Source organism: Sparus aurata, chromosome 18 (genome assembly GCF_900880675.1).
Source record: "Sparus aurata chromosome 18, fSpaAur1.1, whole genome shotgun sequence".
In the NCBI taxonomy this organism is placed as follows: Eukaryota; Metazoa; Chordata; class Actinopteri; order Spariformes; family Sparidae; genus Sparus; species Sparus aurata.
The window spans coordinates 10,340,744-10,364,264 of NC_044204.1; positions in this window are offsets into that span (position 1 = coordinate 10,340,744).

Sequence of the window (23,521 nt, forward strand, 5' to 3'; positions counted from 1 at the left end):
ATGTTGAGCTGTACCATATTTCACGAGCTGACACTCACGCCTGAGTGATTTAATTTAAATTCTAATGTAAAGACACATGGATCAACTTTTATCCAAATGTTCTGCTTGTTCCAAGATCTTCTACCAAAAAAAAAAAAACAATTTAGCAATTCTCATACTAATACTTTTCTAAATCAAATACAACAAAATACTATTTCATTAAAGCAAAACTCTCTGCAAAATGCAATCTAGGCTTTTTTTGTGAATGTATATGAGTCAAACCTTCATTTAAAAGCATAATTACAATGAAAGAGGCACTTTTAAGATTTACCGTAGTTCTGTTTTGGGGCAAGCTCATTTTCAATGGAGTGCTGGGACACTCTTACACTAGCATCAATTTTTAAAACTTTAAGAAGGCTCGACACAACATGAAACTTTGCTCGTAGCATCACCAGGTACTCTACACGTGAACACGAGCATTGAGAACATTGTTTGTGTTCACAGAGTTTGCTAAAAAGATGTCATTAATATTTGAAGGCCCCTACCGTCTGCTGCCATAAAAGAAAAACATAACTTTTCATGAAAGAACAATTAAGTTAAAAATACTTTTTCTGGAGCCACTTGAGGCGATCAGAAAAAGCTGTAGGCTTGTACACACTGACAGATTGTCATGTCAGGACGCTGATAGGGCTAATGCGTTAGTGTTAGCTATTCAGACGTCTCTTTTGACATCATCCTCTGTCTTTTCGTTCTGTCACTGGTCTCCATCAATTCCTGAGAAAATGACCTGTCTCTTTAGCTGCTGGATTCTCCACCACGTTCACCAGCCTGCCCCCGTCTGCTGTTTGATGTATGACAATGACTGAAAAGTGGGTTTATCAAAGTTAATCTAAAAAACCAGAAAGATGAGAGCAGAGTTCGTAGTTAGTAAAACCAAAACAATTAGCTTAAAGAGGCTAAAATGCAGAGAGCTGAGGAAGTGCAGAGTCAGCGATAAATCTCAGTCCATCACTCATATATAAAGTTATCTTATTTAAACTGAATTTAAAACAGATAATTGATTGAATCATTTCATGATTTAATGTGACAATGACAAAATAAAGTATAGAATGTGTTTTCTCCAGCTGGGCTGAAATAATGAGTACTGATACTGTACAATACCATACTGTTCAGACTCAAACTTCATCTTTTTTTAGTGATCAAGGCGTACAGATATTTTACAGACTACATTTCAGAGAACCTCACCTCCAGTCGCTAGCCGTCATGTAGTCCCTTAAATGACAGATGCTGTCTCATTAATATTTCTGGGAATACTTCAGCCTCAAGCAAGCCTCCAAAACTGCTTGCAAATGTGATATTTTTAGATCAGTTGTGACATTTCCAGGCAGTCTTGATGCGTCTTTACATCAGAATTTGCATCGGACTAATTGGATGGAGAGGCAGCTGCGCGGGGTGAAAGTGTCACGAGCAAACAAGAGGGTAGAGGAGCTAGATAGTGTCGGGTGTGTGGGTGCATGTGTACATTTATTCTGCCAATCAACAGGTTTCCAGAAAAAAACACAAACACAACATTGGAACACTGCGCGCCACACCAGGTGAACGTGTGATTAACACCGCAGTAATGGGGGAGGAAGGCAGCAGCAGCACAGACCTGACTTGAAAACTACATTCAGCGTTTCCTGTACAGTGCATCCTAGAGAACCTAACAAAGCCCACAGTCAGAACAGCGCTCTTTAATAAACACGACAAGTCAGAAATCTGATGGGCTACCTTTAAGTTTAGATACAGTATTGCTACTACAGACACAACCCATATCAGTGTGATGTATGCATTTATTTAAAAAAGGCTGCAAATATAAAAGGTGTGTACGCACATGAGCTAGACTTTCTCCCCCTGCTGCCTCTTCTTGCTCAAGCTGTTAAGTGTGTTACTTTACTTATTTATTTATTTACCATGCCTCAATTGCCCGAGCCAAGTTTGCCCGGTTTTCATCTAACTCATTAAGAAACTTGTGCCAAGTCAAGCTGTGGCAGCAGTAAGTGCAGTCCAAGCAAACAGCCGCCGCCTCGCAGCTTCCAAGTGTAAACCGCGTGAACCCAGGCTGACACCGGCATGTCCCAGAGCAGCTTTATAATTGGTGGGTTCTCCGCTCTGATCTGAGGCTCCGCGGCGCCCGGCTGACTCGCTGCTCGAGATGCCCGTGTCTTTCAGTGGCGACAGCAGACGTTCTGAAAGCTCCGAGCGGCACTGTTCAAAGGCTTGTACATTCGGTTGAAATAAATGCAGGAGGTGGAATTAGGGTTTTATACACAGTATAATGTTGGGGCAAACAGTGCATTTCAACAAGGCCCTCTTCATGTACTCAGGCCTACAGGACAGTGCAGTGGAAGGGACGGGGATATTCAGGTAGTGCAGGGAGTTCAACAGTATGCACCCAGCATACTGTACTGCCCTTGTGTCAGCTAGCTAGCATTAACGACAATGTTAGCTGGTGCCCAAACTGGCAACTGTCCCACCGCAACCTAAACACTAAAATGTTAGCAGTTAACATTTCTGCAAACCACAGATATGTTCAGATATGTACATAGGAACCATACGGTTGTATCTACAAAACGTCATTACCTGACTTTGGTGTTGGCAGCAGGAGGGGACGGTTGTGGGGTTGCAGGCAACAAGCTTCTCGATTCCATGGTTGCGGAGTTGGTGGAGACATAAAACAGAGCAAAAAAGTGAGTGAATGTTGGACTTCCTGTATGATCATCCGGTGGACACTAACTCTTATACCATGTCCAGCTAAAGATAATTAATCTATCATGAACACAAGACTGAGTGAACAAAGTCAAACTGAATGGTAAGCCACTCAACTAGTCTGATTACTATTGATGTTTTATACATATTATCATTTTCAATACCATAGGAAATAATGAACACACCATGGAGGGCAGAACATGTTAGATTTTTACTGAAAGATGAATATAACAAAAGGCTGTAGCGTGACGACCAGATGGGACCTTTCTTGGCTTGTAGCAGAGAACATTAAATATTGCACTTTTGTTGAAAACAGCCTTTGAAAATAGTGTGTGTGTGTGTGTGTGTGTGTGTGTGTGTGTGTGTGTGTGTGTGTGTGTGTGAGTGTGTGTGAGTGAGAGAGAGAGAACTGGTTGTAAGAGAGAAGAGAGCTTGAGCGTGCAGCTGGTACTATTTAATAGAGACTGCAGAAATGAGTACTGAAACCATTTCAAATATTGAGTCACTATGTCACTATGTATCGACATATCAAGGTTTTTAACAACACTATAAGAAGGAAAAAGTTAGAGTGGAAAGGAGCTGGAGGCTGCAACCCCAACTCCATTCATTTTTGTAAATATTTATGTATATATTCATGTCAATTATTGTGAATTTGACAGCAGCAAACCAATTTCAAACATGGGGACGGGGCAATAACAGACTGGGACAGTTAGGCTTAGGGTTATTGTTGCTAATACATCACGTCCACAGCACTTTGATAATGTTACATTAGCCCTACTATTTAAAATCTTGCTGCATGCAGACTAAATACATACAGATATATATACACGCGTGTGAAGATTGCATGTAAAGACTCTAGTCCACAGTCTAAAGTGACAAAGATTCTCTCCTGCATGCTGTACAAACAGTGCAAGCTGCCGGGTGGCATTCAGCTTTGTTTGGTACAAGAGCTGTTCTCCCAGGATGTGCGAGGTCACCTACTGCCACGACTCCAGTGGTTACTGAGCAGTGTGTCTGAGTGTGCAGTGTATTTAGTCGTCTGTAAACTCTGTGTAAGGTTGGTGGAAACAGGCAGTTACAGTTACACAGCTGGTCCTCGGGTTTAACAGAGCTCAAATAAACTTCTGAACAGCCCTGGAGGGTACTATCTATAGTGTGTGATCCAGCAGATGCATGCAGGTAACTGAATTGAAGACTTAGCATTAAAACAGTATCGAGCTCATTTGTCCATTCTGTCATCATTCACATCAGTCGATAATAAATATTTTTGACACATTTCTTCACAGTTCTTTTTTTCAGATGCTACTTCTTATTGAGTTTTAGTTCTGTCTTGAAAGGTTGGTTTTAATTGACAACACGAACAGTGCGCTCACACTGGCCACTTTGTCTAAAATCTACATTTCCCTCGTGTACCCGGGCTTATAAACTCTGTAGAGAGAAGTGACCTTCTCCGTGCTCACATCATTTATAGGTCACGCAGCAGGCTCTGTGGCATATCCTCCAACTGGAGCCACATTTTCGGTCCATTTACAGACTGCAAATAAGGTCTCTCTGTTGCTTCTATGCTAAGTATTGTAATTCAGCCTGGGAAGGCGGCAGCGTGCCTCTTACTGAGTTGATAAATGCCTCAGCCCCACTTTCCAGCAACTCATCTGCCAGTGTTGGACTCTGCCTTTATAATCATGAGACTCTTTGCAATCTTGTATTGAGAACCTTGACAAACAGAAACCGTGACAACTGGGAGGCTTGTAGAGGGCCACTGTTCATTTGTAGTAGCTGTCTGTGAACTTCAGACAAACACACAACAGCGCCAGTGAATCCCTCTCCACTCGTGTATCATTGCTCAGTTTTCACGGACTGGTGTTTGTGTGATGGCTGCTCATGTGTCAGCTGATCCTCTGCTTTTGGCCTGTGGTCTGCACTGGCAGGTGTCCACTTTTTCGCTTAGCGTTCAGCCAGCTTCCCGGAGCTGCAACAAAACTGCTGTGAGTGGCTACTGGGAGCCTCCCTCCACATGCACAGGAATATCATCTTCATGATTATTACACCATCCAAGTGCATCCAGCAGCGAGACAGGCATCTGTTGAGGTACTCTGGTCCTATGTCCATGCCAAATGGCAAGAATTTGAGGCAGCAGTGCCTACAGGGGGAGATGAATGTACTAAGATCCTTGTGTGGTTTGTTTTTTTTTCTTTTTCCTGTGCTGGATGAATGCGCCAGAATCCAGAGTGGGCATGAGCATTTATAAATCATTTAGCTGGACTCAGCTGTGCCAACAACTGGTCCTCTGATGCCAGCAAACAGCATCTCTTTACCTGTAGAGCCTCATTAGCTCTGAGAGGTCAGACACTGTCTTAACTGTTATTCGTGGATATTTGGTGCCATTTTCAGGACCAAACACAAGTGTGTGAACACATCTATAAAACCTGTGCTGCTTTCTGCTGTTTCTACGAGACAACAGTCGACAAATGAATTCAATGTGCATGAAAATAAGCCTGAACATAGTATGACAAAACAATATTCACCTACACTATGTGCTGGGAATATGAGTAAACCATGAATATGTATTTCCTTTTCAGGCTCATATAGGTTTAGGTTTGGTAAATCAATTAAGATTTATTTTTTGGTATTGCTAGAACTTGAATTTTTTTGAGATGGTTATCGCCCGAGTCGGTTGGAGGGATAACCACACCTGCCCACAAAGAGCGCGGATCAGTTGACCAGTTCTCTGCCGTCCTGCTGGTCCGTTGTAGGTCAGTAGTGTGACTGTTGGGTTATCAAACCTCCAGTAGAATTCATTCAAGCTGTTGGCAAGTTGCTGGTTCTCCACAGGGTGGGGGGATGGTTCGTCTAGTCTAGTCTCGTTAGACGGTGATTTCTGGTTGAATGGAAGTTGTGACGTTGAGTGATCAAAGGTCAATATCAGGACATCGTCTAATGCCAATGTCAATTTTACACAGAATACTGATGACAACTGATGTTAATATTGGGTTGGTTTCAAGTGGTGGCGTTGAGTAACCATAATTCAAAGTCATGACAGGAGTTTGATGTCAAGCCAGCATCTACTTTTGCCGTCAACCAGGTTCTAATTTTCAACTAAAGTTTCTGTCCAAACTGACTGTGGCTCAGTGGTCACACACAAAGCTGGCAACCAGGTCTATATACTCCGTCTCCTGTCTACATTTGACACACCAAACTACAGCAGAGATGTCAGAGAATTTAAGCTGATGATAAGACTGCGAGTTGTGCTGAAAGTTTGTGCTGTATAAGTAAGTGAACAAAAGAGGTGACAGCACAGTCCCTAGTCGTTCTCCTGTGCTACCCATCAGACGTGTACTTCCATATAGCTGCACGTACTGCGGTCCGTCTGTCAGGTAGTCAGTCATCCAGGAGATGACGGAAGGATCAACCTGCCTCCACTAAGGGTTCACATTCTGAAGCTGGGGCTGAATGGTGTTGAAGACCCTGTCCTGCTCTGTCCACATGTGACTGTGACACATAGATTTAACTATCTTAGGGGCAGCAGGTCAAGAGATGTGCTCACCTGAGGCAGGACATGAAATTTGTCACCTCAAAACATCCCTGTGAGGCCCAATTTGCGTCAGAAGACCACTCCTGATTGTCCTCTTCATCACAGGGAACTGCTGGAAAAGGTTCAGGTGTGAAGGGGTGTTACCTATTTTGCTGTGACTGCAAAACAAATTATCTGTTCTGTTAACCAGAGGACTTTCGTAGGGAATAACTTGACTTGTTCTGGCCAGTCCGGGTGTGTGTCAAGGACAGTCACTGGAATGACATCAGTCCAGCATCAGACATCAGTCCAGCATCAGTAAAAAAGGCAGCAGCAGCAGCAGGGGAAGATGAAGGCGGTAGGAGTTAAAAGCAAGGCAGCGTGCAAAGAGAGATACAAGAAAATGAAAGCCCCCTCAGAGGGGAGGGGAGAAGGGAACACACAGAGAAAGACACAGTGTGGAGTAAAGAGGGAAGACATGATGGAGAAGGTGATGAAGGCCAAGGCAGGGAGATGTGTTCAGGTCTGTTTGAAACACTTTCTTCAAACACCTCCAGGTCTTTAATTCAGGTGAAGGTAAAGCACAGTGCAGGAAGGATTTCATACAAAACATGTTTTAGAAGGTTTATTAAGTGTTGAGGATGCACTCTTTTACTGCCTTGTTTAAGGTTTATGATACAAGGTTTAGTTTCATTGTCATTATGAAATATGCACCCATCCACTACTACACAAAGGAAATATACGAACACATTTTCAAATATTGTATGTTTTGATAGAATAAAACCGTGGGCCAACAAATTATTTAAAAGCAAAAACTAAAGGAAGTAATATTGTGCTGTTATGCTCCAAGTCCTGTGGGTTTATTCTCAGTTTGGCCAATCTGTCTTAAGTTTTTGTGCACCGAACACATTGAATTATCTACAACACACTGTTAAGACTCTCAAGCTGAACAGGTTCTCGTCGGAGGGGCCGAGAGACAGGAGGTCAATGTCGGAGCGATCCATGGAGTAGTCCAAGTTTTGTTTTGTTTTTTAATGATTTGCAACTGCGATGTGGTTTTCTTACGAGCGATCAAGTTGAATGTTCCATGCAGGAGAGTAAAGAAATAGGCAGGCATGAAGCGTGGCGAGTTTTATATCGGCACTTAAAAGGAAGGGGAGTGACTGAGGTGTTGTACTGCTCCTGAATTTCAGCTTAAACTTTATCTCAGAAACATGAATGCGTTGAGAGGCTACCAGACTGACATTTCTGCAAAAAGTGTCATATCGTGTTCACATGACATGTTCATTACCTAACTTTCATATTGGGAGGTGGAGGGGATGGTGGTGGGGTTAGAGGCAACGAGAATGCCAAGCCAGTGGCCACAGTTAGAGCTAGTGTTTCAGCATTTGTAAGTGCGACACTGCTAGATTCTTTTAACGAGACCGTGGGGTCATTTCTGGCTCTGACTGTGGTGAACCAAAACAGGCATTTAATCTGAAATGTGATGTTTTCCTAACCCTAACCAGATTATAGGCACAGTATTGCAACAAGAGAAACATTGAAAATTTAATCTCAAGAAGTGAAAATTTGCAACTTCTCTGTAGAGCAGAAACATAAACTATATCGCCAAAAGTATTCACTCACCCATTCAAATAATTGAAATCAGCTGTTCCAATCACTTCCATGGCCACAGGTGTATAAAAGCAAGCACCTAGGCATGCAGACTGTTTCTACAAACATTTGTGAAAAAATGGGTCGCTCTCAGGAGCCCAGTCACGACTCAAGTGCAGTCGTGAAATTTCCTCGCTCCTAAATATTCCACGGCCAACTGTCAGTGGTATTATAACAAAGTGGAAGCGAAGTGATAGTCAATCACTACAGACCTCTAAACTTCGTGTGGCCTTTAGATTAGCTCAAGAACAGTGCGTAGAGAGCTTCATGGAATGGGTTTCCATAGCCGAGCAGCTGCATCCAAGCCATACATCGACAAATAAAATGCAAAGCGTCGGATGCAGTGGTGTAAAGCACGCCGCCACTGGACTCTAGAGAAGTGGAGAAGCATTCTCTGGAGTGACGAATCGCGCTTCTCCATCTGGCAATCTGATGGACGAGTCTGGGTTTGGCAGTTGCCAGGAGAACGGTACTTGTCTGACTGCATTGTGCCAAGTGTAAAGTTTGGTGGAGGGGGGATTATGGTGTGGGGTTGTTTTTCAGGAGCTGGGCTTGGCCCCTTAGTTCCAGTGAAAGGAATTCTGAATGCTTCAGCATACCAAGAGATGTTGGACATTTCTATGATCCCAACTTTGTGGGAACAGTTTGGGTATGGCCCCCTCCTGTTCCAACATGACTGTGCACCAGTGCACAAAGCAAGGTCCATAAAGACATGGATGAGAGAGTTTGCATCCAGAGAGGCCTGCACAGAGTCCTGACCTCAACCCGATAGAACACCTTTCTGAATAAGAGCGGAGACTGAGAGCCAGGCCTTCCCATCCAACATCAGTGTGTGACCTCACAAATGCTCTTCTGAACACACTCCTAAACCTTGTGGAAAGCCTTCCCAGAAGAGTTGAAGCTGTTATAGCTGCAAAGGGTGGACCGACGTCATATTAAACCCTGTGGATTAAGAATGGGATGCCACTTAAATTCATATGTGAGTCAAGGCAGGGAGCAAATACTTTTGGCAATATAGTGTACTTTGCCAACACTTGATCTGGCGATTGCTTTGGAATCTCCCTCTTTAGCATCAGCCATTATTCTACTATAAGCAGAGTCAAGAAGAGGGTGGCTGCTCTTATGCTATATGCATACATGCACAAAATCATAGAGTAGTGTGATCAATGTATCCAAAAGTAACAGAGTAAAAGAAACGATTCAAAGAATGCTGCCTTAAAAACCACTCCAACAAGTGCTGTTTAGTCAAAGTAACCATATATTTTGGTACATGAAACATTCGATGAAACTCACCCAGCTCTGTGAGTGTTCATTTTGTTCAGTCTGAACTGAGCTGTGAGAGCTTGAGTGAGCATAAAATTATGAAGAAAATAGTCAGTAGGCTTGATCACACCCTAAATCACTTTCCATCGGGGAAGAGAGAAAAAAAAGAGAGAGAACAGAGGCGAGTGGGCAGATGCATCACACCCGGTTCCCTTGCTGAAAGCTCTAAACAGGCCGGCCACATGGTGGAAAACCTCTAAAATAGTGCCAGGACCCCCTCATCCCCCGTGGGATGAAGATGACGATGAGTAGGAGGGGGAGGAAGAAGAACAAGTAACCCAGGAGAGGCGTTGCTGGCAATCCTCTGAGCCTCTCGTTTAAAGAAGAAAGAGGTTTCGATTTTCCTGGGGAGTGGCTTCCTGGCTGGTGGACTTGTGCATTGGAGAGAAATAATAACGCTCCTCTGAAGAGCATGGTAACGATTGACTGCAGGGTCTGGAGCGTCCTCAGAAAACATGCGAGAATCAAGTGGGCGAGGGAACTGCATGTGGAATTCCATCTCCTCTGTGAAGAAGGATCCTGATGGATGAAGTGAACAGAGTCAGGCTGTGTGGGCTGCAGACATCAGAGGGCCAGAGGGGGTTTCAACTCCACACACAGCTGCTCCTCTCTGGGCTCATGCAGTTCCCCTCAAAGTGCCGCCAACCATCACGCTAGCTTCCACTCAATAACCAACCTTCATTTGTGCTCTGAAGGAACAAAGACGCACAAACATTTTCTGGATCACATTCCAGTTTGTTTTATTCCAGGAGGACTGATTGAAGCACTGGAGCAGCAACAGGTTACCACAGGGCCACTCCAGCCTTCGTGACATTTCATCCACAGCAGTCACACACACAGCACTTCCTGCAACACACACCTATCATCCCCAAAGTCGTGTAATTACTACTGAGGGATGCAGATGTTAAAGGGTTGGCTTCCCACTGGTGATGAGGAATTTTTTTATTTCCTTTTTGGCAGTAAACTTGTCTCAGATCAAATAAATCTATATTGGTAATCATGGCTGCAGATAATAACACATCTGCTGGAGGATCTAGTGAAGGAGCTGTTCATCATCTCCAGCCACCTGCATCAAACAAATAGGGGGCAGTATTTCCTCCTTTCTCAAGATTTAGTTCAAACCCTTTTTTTCATTTATCTCACATACTTCATTTGTTTCTGTGCAAATTCATTACTGCACGTTGTTAAAACTATTATGTATATATTCATTTACCCATATATTCACCATTGCTCAATGCATCCTTTTGTTACAAAATAATTGCCAAATAAAAAATCATGGAGGTATATATTGATACAAAATTCTGAGAAGAATGAATTTTGGCTTGGCTGAAAGGTTTCACTTTTACAGAATGTTTCAAATTTACAAAAATATCATTGCAGTTATCTGTTTTTGTATCGCCCTCTTGTATGTAAGACATGCTTAGTAAGATCTCTCATTGTAATATTACAGACAGGATTTAGTCATTATTTCACTCTAATGATGTCCACACTCATAATATAAACACCACAGTGCCAGCTGTCCTCTTTCAGAAGGAAAGTAAGGAACAGTTGTCTACAAAGTTAATGATTTTATATTGTCACAGAGCAGAAACATGGTCTGCAGGGAAAACGCGTTCATCAGACAGCCACATCTGACACAAAGTTTACAAAGTACAACTACCTGAGATGTTCAGCTACTTTAGACACTGTCACTGTCACTCGGTCCGATGCTTGATACAGCAGGATCTTCCAGCTCTGCAGGCCTGGTTGTTTCTTCATGAGGGCAGAAGCCGGAGCTGCTCCTGGTTCTTTCCTGGAGCAAGACGTACATGATTTACTGACTGTACACAATATCTAACAGTGTCACTGCTACAGTGAGACACACGTAATAAACCTTGTATTGTCAGAAATGTATAGTCTAGTTACATAACCTCAAATCTTGCCTCATCTCATAACAGCAATGCCAAGTGGTTAGAATAAGATGAATTGAACAACATTTTTAAGTCTCTCTACTACTGGGTCCATACAATCACAATTTACGCCTTTAATAAAGACGGCAATCATAAAAGTGATCTGAGAACATACAGACAGATTTGTAAACTATGGAGATCTATCAGTGCCAGGTAATTGAGATAAACCCCAAAGAGAACTCACAGCCCTGAGTTGAGTTGTCATGGTTGAGTCTGTCAAGCAACAAATTAATAAATAAGCCGACCAACCAAAAGCAAAATGACATCTAAATATAATGTCCTCGTCCTGTTGTCTTTTAACCTTTCACTTTCAATAAGATTCTAGCAGAGTTTTCAGTGTCTGCAAATGTTGTTAAAAAGACATTAAGAGGCCGACTTTGTGCTGAGTGAGCCCCCTCAGCATACACCACACACCAACTGTGACTCTCCATTTCAGGAGAGTGTGCAGTTGTGTTTAAACTCCCAGTCCTGACTTTCCATTCCATTTAACTTGATCAGTTCATTAGGAAAATGAAGCGTGGGGCCCTAATGAGGCCTTGTTAACGAGGGAGATCAAATTGCCTCCGTGAGCTCAGTGTTTAATTAGAAAGGGAGAGAGGGCAAGCTGAGATATGAAGAGAAATGGGGAGAGAGAGCACTGAGATGAACCTTCAGCAAGTGAGCAGTTCACACATAAACACACACTTGCCATGGTTTGGATTTTTTTCAGATTAGTTACCTAACTTGCAAGTCACCTTCACACATAATTTACAGACTATGCTGAAACCTTGTTTGTGATCATGCCAACATATTATTTTTGCTTAATGGCGTTTCTTTAAATTTTTATTTGAGACTGAACTGGAGGGGCGTGTTTGTACCCTCCAGTGCATTGGCCAAGGAAGCATTTAAGATGTGTGTAGGAAAATCTAACGAGGGGCTGGGTGTTCTACCCTTGCACCTAGTAGATGTCTTTTAATGTATTCTGGTTCCTTTTAGCAGGCAGAATGTGCTTTTATCTAGATGAACTAAACTAACTAAATTATTGGTACTTTCCAATTTTATCCAGATCACATATGGATGAATATAGATATTAAAAAGCTAAAAGATCTGCAATGTATTGGGCAAATAGCTTTGTGGCACAGGCAAAAAATACATTTTGCAAGGCCCGCCTTACACCACCTGTAATTGGTCAGTTTTGTTGATTTTATTGTCTTTGCTTGACACAAACTGTTCAATCACACAGTAGCTCTGGTTATGGTGACACACTGACCTCTTCGGCCTCTGTCCCGGTCTTCTGCTGCTCTTGTCGGGGTCGCTCATCCTTCTGTGATCGCTCATCACTGTCAGAATGTCTCTGGGCTTGTTAGGTAGGGCGAACAGGCGAGCAGGCTCCCCTGCTGTTGCATGGCCACCCAGCCTTTCGGCTCTACCTAACGAGCACAGAGACACTGTAGCTGCAACAGCCAGCCATGGTGGTGTGTTTACTGGGGCAACTATGGCTGCATCACCTCCACTGCTGGCTCTTTGTTCTATTGAACCATATGAAAAACACATGCACAGCCAACTAACACCAGACAGCTAACATACAGTTAGGAAATATCACAAAAGACAGCAAAGTAGTCTGATTACACAGTAACTTAATTGTTGCCCACTGAGCTCCTCCCCTCTCTCTGGTTGTACAGCAGGTCACCCAGGAGGATGTGGACACAGGAGGACAGCAAGAACAGGCACTCGGCCATGGGCCCCACTGATCTCCCTTCCTCTGGTCCAGTGGACAACCAGGGCCATGAAAATCTCTGTCAGTGTAACAGACACATAGTTCCTGTCCTTTCAATTGGAATGTTATTAATATCAGAACTACAGCTCCGACACCTCCCCTCTAATACAACCTTTAATACACCTACTTTGTGTCTAATAAATGCCCCGCACTCACCGATAAGTCCCTTGTCTGTCCACAAAGATCATTTTAGCTAAGCATCTGCCACTTTTGGATGTTTCTCATCTTTTGAGATTCTTAGCTTTATTTTGAACACTAAATTTACTGCCTCCCAAATTCCACTTCTCATTATTTTCAAGAGTTTTTTCTTCTTTTATCTGTCATAATGTCTAAGTAGTACAGGTTTCTAATCCTTGGACATTTTACTAGTCATGTCTGCTGCTCTTCCTCTTCTTCATTTAGTTTATTTTGTGAAGCTCTTAGACTGTTTTCACTTAACAGTTTGTGGAGCAACCCACGCATGCTGAGAGTCGTACCCTGGACCTTGTTCCTACTCATGGCTTGTGTGTTAAAAACGTTAACATAGTTGATTTTGCACTGTCCGACCACATGGCCATACTTTTTCAGGCTGCTCTCTCCCGCTCTCCCACGAGGCCACCTTCTCAGATCCTCTCTCGTCCTCTAAACTCTGAATCAGTGCATCGTTTTTTGCCAAACCTTCACTTCAGTGGCCAGCCCCTTAGCTCCTGCTTTAAATGTTTTTAACACCACCAGACCATTTTAAACTCCATAGCACCATTTAAATATAAAAGAAACACTTAACCACCTTCTCTGCCCTGGTGAGGCTGTTAAAAAGACAATGCAGATGAACAGAGCGCAAGTGGAAGAAAGATAAACGTCCTGACTCTCAAAAATCAAATGTTATCTCACCAAGTTGCTGTCAAAAATGCTACATTTCAGTACTTCTCACAATTTATCTCCTCCCAGAATCTTTTTCGAGACAATAAATTCTGTTATCAGTCGTTCATTACCTCCTCCATTGTTAAATGCCCTGAAACATAAGGAGTTTCTCAACTACTTTACTAATAAAATTTCAAAGTTTGGACAACTCATACCCCCAGACTCCAGAGAGACTGACGTATATTCTTGTCCAACCTCTCACCTAACCCACTTTCATCAAATCTCTCTGCAAACTCTGTCAGATGCTGTTGTTCTAAACTCCTCCACCTGCGCAGCTGACTGTCTTCCTACGTGGTTTTTAAAGGTAGTTATTGAGACAGGGGGTCTGGATAATTTAGTGATCGTGAATCGCTCTTTATCCACAGGTGTATCCCTTTTAATATTAAACGTGCCACTATACATCCCCTTCCCTCGACATGTTCTAAGCAATTTTTGACCGATATCAACCCACCATTTTTATCCCACACTTCAGAAAAAATAGTGTCAATACAATTGACGTCCTTTATGAATGCTGATCTCAGTTTTGACACATTCCAATCAGGTTTTTGTTCCCTCCATAGCACTGGAGCTGCTCTGGTTACTCAGTTTTTATTCAACTTGATCTTAGCTCATTTTGTGACACAGCCAACCACAAAATTATAGTCATCAAGAGTCTTTTGTTGGCATCTGTACGGAGCCCCTTAAGGGACATGGGGAAAAAAAGAAATGATGGGTGAAAAAAAAAAAAAAGATGTCATTTTTGCGGGATCTCGCAAAGGTTTTGCGAGATCTCGCAAAGGTTTTGCGAGATCCCGCAAAAGCTGCAACACTTCTGGTCGTTCGGTAAAGTTGGAAAGATATTCACAGATTCGAACTTCAATGGATGATCAATAAATCTGAAGTGAAACGTTTTTCAAACACAAATGATGCCTCTGTCCCACCATAATAGCATAGACTATGAGCTACAAGGACCAAAACCCCGATTATGTACTAAAATAAGCCGTCCTCCGAGCTCGACGGACAACATCGATCTCTATGCGCAGCCGGCAGCCGGGCGAGTGCGCAGGGAACGGCCGTAAGCGGTCATTTGGACCGCTGGATTTACACCCTATAATGTCTCATATAAATACCCAACTGAGTGATGAATGCATGCATTGTGTCATGATATTTTTTTAAAAAACGAAATAACACCAAAGTGTACATTTTAACTAGTTTAATTATACATTAATCGATTTCATAGTAAACCGTAATTATTGCACAAGGCTTTAATAGAGAAAACCCAGAACAAGAAAAGTAATTATTTGATTATGAAGCATTTTATTTTAACACTTAATATATAATAAAATAAATAATGATAATCGAAAAAGCTGGAAACGAGCTGATCTAAAACAAACAAAAAAAAAGAGCCGTTTCGATCACTTTGAGCACTCCTTGAACAAGATGCGGGCATTGATCCCAGCCAGGTCGAGGAGGATGTTAAAGAAGATCGCAACTGGCCATCTTCGCTGACACGGACACGGAGGCAGTGCCGGTCCGCTGCAAACGGAACCAAACACCGGACACTTGAAATGCCACAAGCCCGTGTGTAACTGTACGAGAGGGGAGGTAATTTGCGGAGATGTGACCAGTGATCACTACGGCTCTTTGTTTGTTTTAGATCAGCTCGTTTCCAGCTTTTTCGATAATTATTTTACTATTATTGTTTTATTATATATTAAGTGTTAAAATAAAATGTTTCAGAGTCAAGTAAGTTACTTTTAGTTGTTAATTTTCTATGTGTTTCTCTATTAAAATCTTGTGTAAATATGCAATGATTACAGTTTACTATGTGCGATGATGTGAATATTGATAAATGTATAATTAAACTTCTTAACGTGTTAATTTTGGAGTTATTTCGTTGTTGTTTTTTTGTTTTTTTAAATATCATGACACATGAATGCATTCATCACTCAGTTGGGTATTTACATGACAGATTATAGAGTTTAAATCTAGCGGTCCAAATGACAGCTTACGGCCGCTCTAGTAGTTTTGAATTCTGGCCCTTCTGAAGTCCAGCTGACACTTTGGTCACAGGGGTCCGCTGTGTGACAGCGGAGAGTCAGCAGCTGGATTTTGGGCCCACGGTCAGTAGTATTAGTAGGTGTATAGGCAAACATACAAAAAACAACGACCCCGACCATTATTCATTGTATTATTACATTTGTGGGAAGTTATTACAATAAAGATTTTCACGTCCCCACAAATAAATCATTGACGTAATAGTTATTACATGTGTAGAAAATAGCTTGTTACGTTTGTAGTAGGCGGCGGCTCTTACGTTTGTGGAAAATATATTATATTTGTGGGTTTATAACATTAAATGCTGCAGATTTTTATTACGTTTGTGGGTTTACTGACGATGTTAAATGACGATATTTGTCTCTTATTACCTACAAAGCCTCCTGCAGGCCTGATGCAGATAGTCAATGAAGCCAAGAAATTATAATAAGGAATGTTCTACCTGCTCTTATAGCCTATGCACACAGCGCAGGTCTTATTATAGGCTGTAATATATAAAAAATACTCAGTAGGCCTATAGTGAGGGAAAATTAGCTTTATTTGTGATTAAAATATGACGATGAGGACCCAACGATTGGCCTTCCTTTCCTTCTCAAACTATGTTGAAATTGCATCTTTAAACAGCCCAGTTTTCAAAATTTTCGAAATTTCCCCGGACCCCTTAAAAAAAGACTCTCTGCGCAGTGATGCCGGTATCTGACCACTTTTTTCATTAACGAGTAATCTAACACGTCAACATTTACAAACTAGTAATCAGATTAAAGTTACTTATCAGTATTTCTGTCATTTTCCTTAGTAAAAATATATAGTTCTGCTTTCTTCCTGACTCGGGGAGTGATGTCACGTGTGCCACAATTCACGTTTTCAGCATGAGCACAACTCACGTGTAACACCACGCAGCGATACAAACGCAAACAACAATGAAGGGAGGAGAGAGATGCGCATTTTCTAGCTGGAAATATAGTCATTATTTTGAGTTCCTGTCAGCTAAAGATGAGAATTGTCTTTGCGAGATCTCGCAAAACCTTTGCGAGATCTCGCAAAGGTTTTGCGAGATCTTGCAAAAAATCTTTGCGAGATCCTGCAAAACGTTTGCGAGATCTCGCAAAACCTTTGCGAGATCCCGCAAAACTTTTTGCGAGATCTCGCAAAACCTTTGCGAGATCCCGCAAAAATGACATCTTTTTTTTTTTTTTCACCCATCATTTTTTTTTTTCCCCATGTCCCTTAAGGGGCTCCGTACATCTGTGCTGTGGCGATGTCGACTTGTTTATTTCTCACCTAACGAAAAGATAAACTTTATTAGTCTGAACAACTCTAAGACTGATTCTCTCAATAGGACATCAACCAGTTTATGTCTCATTTAGGCCCTTTATCTATCCATGTAAAAGACGAGGCCAGAAACCTTGCCCTGTCAGTCTACCGGGGTGCAAGTTAGCAGTGAAAACGCTGTATTGAGGCAGGTCTGGTGTCCTGGGATACTCTGGGATTCACGTGCATTTTATGGAGATTCGACTAACCTGGTTGTCTCAGACTTTTTGACCCGACAGTCTGTATTTTATTAAAGGTCCAATTTGTAAAAGAGGTTATTGTTGAGTGTCATTCCAAACTCATCAAATACTGACGCTTTGGGTTGGTAGGTCGGGCCGGTCCCCACCTCAAAGCAGAGCTGGTTATTTATCCAGTGTTGATTTTGGCACCTATTTAAGCTTTAGTCTTCCCCCCAGATTTCATGGGGACCATCTCGGCCGCGATATTATCGCTGGAGCAGTTCATGGCCATTCTAGACGATGCTCCCAGTGGAATCAAGAGTCTTAGGCTTTGGGGGTATCAATGTTGGAAAAGTCAGAACAAGGTGTCGGAGGACGTGAAGATGTCGGCTATGCTGAAGAACTTTTCCAGGTTTAGGTAGGAGTAACTATCAGATGATATTACATCTTCCAACTGCATACAGTGTGTTTCTGGGATTGTCGGTACAGAAGGGGAACAGTGAAGGAGAGAGAGAGAGAACAGAACCAGATGAGTGAGTAAACAGATATGATAAAGATACACTTTTAGCTGAGCGAAAAGATCTCGCACATGGGATTTTAAATGGGAGCCGAGCATCCCTAAAGGTCTGATCCTAGAAATGCCCCTGGATGTAATAATTCTTTGACAGATAGACCAGACGGTTGATTGTTGAGTTTCATGCCCATGTCGTCAAATACTATCTCAGTCATTTTGGGTTTTGGTTGTAGTCGTGGCTCAGTCCAAGTCACCAACTTAAACTGCAGGTGTTTGATCAAACTTTTAATTCCACCAGTTTTAACACATGGTCAGACTAAGAGGGAACGCCGTAGAGTCCAGGTACACATGCTTGGGGTGTGTGTGTGTGTGTGTGTGTGTGTGTATGTATGTGTGTGTGTGTGTGTGTGTGTGTGTGTGTGTGTGTGTATGTACCATCACATACAAGCCATCCATCTGCATTATTACTCCAGCTGTTTAGAGGATTCAGCTTGTTCCAAAAGAGAGATTCGGGAGAATAATGAACTCACAGGAGAGAAACTTTTGTGCTTGTGTAGTGCAATCCATCTTTCTTTCTTTCTTTTCGTTTTTATTTTTCACTGCTTCATGTTTTTTTCCAGACGGTTGGTTTGATAAACAGCCTCTTATGTCAAGGCTGAGGCGAGGGAGGGAAAAGGCCAGGGTGAAATCACACGCACACGCGGAGAGTTTTCATCTTCTAAACAAGAATAAGTCTGAAGGCTCATATTTCATTAAGTCCTTATTATGAGGCTCTGCTGTCGGCCCTGCAACCTGCTATAATCTGTAAGCCATTACCGGTGCCTAAAAATAACCGAGTTAACACGCACAGCTGCCGAGCCAACCGGCAAAATTTTAATAAACGCCATGTAACCGCCGCAGCAATCAAATTTAATGGGCCAGAACCGTCGCACCGACGCTTCGCCCCACAGCGCAGTTTGCATAAAGAAAACGACAACAAACCCAATAACGGCAGAATATTTGTTTCTTTTACATATTTAATTCATAAGGTGGTGTTGTGTTTACAGTGCCTTACATTTGGCTTGATATCCCTGAATGCTCTGCTGAGAAAGCATCACTAAATGAGCCAAGGAGTGAAAGAGGGATGATAAAGGAGGAGAACAGGGAAGACGCGGAGGGCCGGAGTGTCGGGACAGTGCCCCTGAACAGTACTGAACTGTGTGCTGATGTGGCCACAGGCACAATTACAGGTTATGTGAAGGCCACCAGCCCAGAGTCTCAAGGAGCCATACCAGTCGATTGTTATCATGCCATTCATGTTTGCAGTGTGGTCAGCGAAGATTGACGCGCCCCTACACTAAAGTGGCACATCACGTGCCTGGGGATTCACATGTGAGCTCCCTAGATCCCCTCTTGTTAAAGGTCCCATATTATGAAAAACAAGTTTTCTCTGGTCTCTACTTATATAAACTGGTCCTCCCTGACCCTACCAACTCCCAGAATGAGGAAAGCAAACGAGTCCTGCATGGTCTCTGCAGCCCACCCACTGGTAAATGGCGCTCCTACAGGCTGTTCAGATTCAGCTCCTGTCGTTAGGTAATGAAAGGAGAGATGTTCATAGACCGGCCTCCTCTGTACGAAAACACTCCCCCCTCTCCTTAGAGATATCCAAGAGGGGGGCGTCCATCCCCGAGGTGAAGTTCGGTGTGTCCAGCGGTAAGCTAGCAGTGTTTCGCAATGTCGTCGCTCACAGCTAGACACGCAATTAGCTGTGTTGTTGGTTGTATAAATCAACATGTTCCTATATTCTGTCCAGGCTACAGAACAACAGAAGAGACAGTGGTGGTGTTTCATTTTTAACGACAACATGCCGGCTGCGGTTCGTGTTAGCTTGTATGTGTGTGCTAACCATTTACAGTTGCCTACGAGTATGGTGAAGTCAGCTGGAAATTGTTAGCTCCACTTCAGTTTGCAATGGTGTGTTGAAGCAAGTTTAATGTTAATAATATTACGAGGGAGCTTGCTCGTCACAGTAAAAAGTCTGGAAACGTGCAGACTGGAGACAGAGACGATGCGAACAGTCGTACTACATGGTAGTAAATGTAACAACACGTACAAACAAATTGAAAGTGAAATATTCAGACACACTTACCATTCTGAAACGTCCTGCAGCCACAGAGTCAGAGAGTATTTCTTCAGGAGCCTCTTCTGGGTCCGATTCTGGGTCAAACTGGTTCAGTTGAATGACGGCATCTCGGCGAGCCATAGCGTTACATCCACCGTAAACATTAGTGCATGCTACCGCTAGCGTAAGCGGCTTCCTCTACCTGAGAGGGGCGTGTAGCAGGCAAGGCAGATGTTGACAGACGGAGCTCATTAGCATTTAAAGGTGCAGGCACAGAAACAGCCTGCTCTCAGTAGAGCGCACTTGAGTGACTTTTAGACAGCTGAAATTCAGGACCACAGATGGGTTTGGGTCAATACATTTCGAATACAGTGTTGTTGGACCTCTGACAGCTGTGTGAAATTGATGAAAAACAGTATAATATGGGACCTTTAAATGTGCTGTAGGTGGAAGGCTAAAGGCAGGAACACACCGGCCCAACTGTTGGACGTCTGAAGCGTTTGGAGAGACTCGGACGAGGTCGGGAACATTTCTGTTTGGTGTGTTCAGCTGCGTCGGAAGCTTTCAGCTCGGACGATGTCTGATCCGATTGAGCTTGCGAAAGTCTGAGGAGGTTGGCTGTCGGATGTCTGAGCCATTGGATTCTCTGATTGGCGGTGTGCTAGTGAATCAGCGCGGTGTGTTGGCGGTGTTTGTCGGAATACTGTGTGTGCATTGGTTTTCTACGCACTCTGTTCCGTCATTTCTTGTTTTCATGTTTTGGAGTGCTGGCATGAGACTAGCTGTTACTATGTCCGTTCAGGACGAATTAATCTGTGTTCGTTTGGTAATGCCTCGCTGCATGTTTAGTATGCAGCTGTTTTTGTCTGAAATAGTTAAGTTTCGTTTTGATTGAAAATAAAAAGAGTTATGTGCATAAACCTGTAGTCCAGCATCTTTATCACTAGAGCCACCCGCTTATTGCATCTCGCGCAAGCGCAGAATGTACACGCTACTGTGGAGCTGGCAGCACGTCGAAGCAGTGTGTTCAATGCAACTTTTGTGCTGAACGGGTCAGACGAGAGGCAACAGAGTGGTCGGAGAAGGCAGTTGGACGTCTGGGCGGTGTGTGGGGGCCTTAACAGTCTTCATGCTGTGTCAGACAGAACATGTCACTTGGACTTTAAAGGGGTATAAATAGGGATTTCTTTCAGACAGTGGTATTTAGCCACCTTTTTTTTAATGAATCACTTCAACACTGCTCTGCAAGTTTGAGCAGGAAGATAATTATCGCTGTATCCCATCATTACAGGTCTGCAGACTCTTTGAAGCAGCTGAATATGAAATGGTGAAAATTAATCATTTATGGACCTGGATTATTCTTACTTTAAAAACAACGTGCCTGCGTAAACGGAACATTGTGAGACTTTCTGACCATATAATTGAACAGATTCAAATCAGTACATATGCACAGTTACATGACCACTCGTGAAGCGAACCTGCTGCCCAGACGGCCTCGGTTTGTGCCACACAGCGTAACACGACCACTGAGACTCGAGAGACAGGAGGAGAGGAGGGTGACGAGGGGTGACTGTTTTCCTCCGGCAAAGAAAGAAAACACGGTTTTCACTTCTTTGTCCGACTTTGCCTTGACCTGCACACCTCAGGAACCAGTGCTGATTTGTTATATGAGTGTTTTTTTCATCCTGTACACCTACTGTATATGTGTGTGTTTGTGTATAGTAAGAATGTTCTGGCCTGCACCTCCACTGGAATAATCAGTAACATACTTATGAAGGCCAAACAACTTGAGATGTTTCTCTCGGGGGGAATCTATGTGTTAAATAGCAACACAACCCGGATGATTGCACTCGCCCTCCTCGGCATAACCCCGCTCACACACACGCAGGCTATTACCGGCGTCCCTTGACACTCCCTGACAGCGCGTCGCCCCCACTCCTCCTCCAGCACAAAGGAATCTACACAGCACCTTTAAATGCATCTTCAAAGCTAATCCACTCTACACATTGATTTGAGCTGGTTTTGTTCCCGCCGGCCCGCGTGGCCTCCTGCAGCACAGGCCACGGATGGAAGGAGAGAGAGAGAGAGAGAGAGAGACAGGAAACAGAAGGAGAAAAGCTACAGAGAGAGAGATAAATCAAACGGTAAATCAAGAGATGTGAAGGGTAAAGAGGTGATTGGTTGAGTCCTGCCGGCACCGGCGACACACCGGAGTGAGGCGCCGATCGAGCATGGAGGAAAACATTGAATGCGATCAGAGGGGAGGAAAGGGAAAAACACAGGGCATGGAGGAGGAAAAAACAGCTGAGGAGCAGCGACACGCAGTTCATCCCCCTCGTGGCTTCCGTCCGACGCTTTTAGAGAGCTCAACCTTCACCTGAAGATGTCAAGCGGAAAATACCCAGCCATTATAAAAACCCTATTGCTGGCTGAGCAAGGGGACGCACCGCTGGCTTCATCATGGGAAGGCATCGAGTGAGTCACACCAGGTCTCCAGAAATAACACAAGAAGTAGAAGGCATAAATGAGTCCCGAAGTGAATTCATGTTCATATGGTACATCGTTTACACCTGACATTAAAAGTGTGATCGGTACCTGGATAGAAAACAACAGCACATGTTAGATGGCTGCTGTAAGTGCACGCCAAGCGTGTGGGGATCAGGATGCAACCGGATCAGCGTCACGTTTGGAGGCGGTCAGGCTCGTGTTGTGATGCTTGTTGATGCGATCTGTAACGGCGTGACCAAAAAAGGCCACTTGCGTCTGCCAGCCACACCCGGCCAATTTGCATGTCATGATCCGATCACAGTGCAGGCACGATCGAGATCACCAGACTTGTTTTAAGAGTAGGTGTAAATGCCTGTGGATCAGATGCAGTTATCTAGACACACAACACTAGTTAACCTGTTCTAACTACTCATATTTATGTTTGTTGCCAGGCGGCGACCTCTAGTGGATTTAGTGATAAATACAGCTGCAAAGGAGGAAGTGAGGAGGAGAAGTATAAAGAGTGAAAAGTCAGTAGAGGGAGGAGGTCGGGGATGTACAGTTGGGTTAAACAAACACAGGACTTTTATTGTCCAGTGTGACACTAGAAGACAACACTGAGTACTTTTAACTTACTAACGTAGTGAAGTATCATACATAACTTACAAAAGTTACTTTGGTAATGCAGGTTTGTTGTAGTGGAGAGGTACTCTTTAGAGGTTTCTTCTACACAGAGTTATATTTACATTCAGTGTTGCTCCCCTTGTGTCTTTCATTGAATACATTTCCTGGTTACATATTTATGTAATTTGCTATAATGTAAGATTGTGGCAAAAGAAAAGCACCTCCGCATGGCTGTTTCTTTAACACACACAGATTGTGTGTATAATGCCCCCATGTTGTTTCATTCTCTAGTTCAGAACCTACTTTCTCACAGGAGTTGGGTTGACCTCTCGGCTTGCTTCAGTCTCAGGTCTGCGTATCTTGTTCAGTCACCTGCACAGATGTGTTCGCTGACACTCTATCTACAGCGGCGCTACTACTCGCTGCAGTGGTTACGATGCATTTCA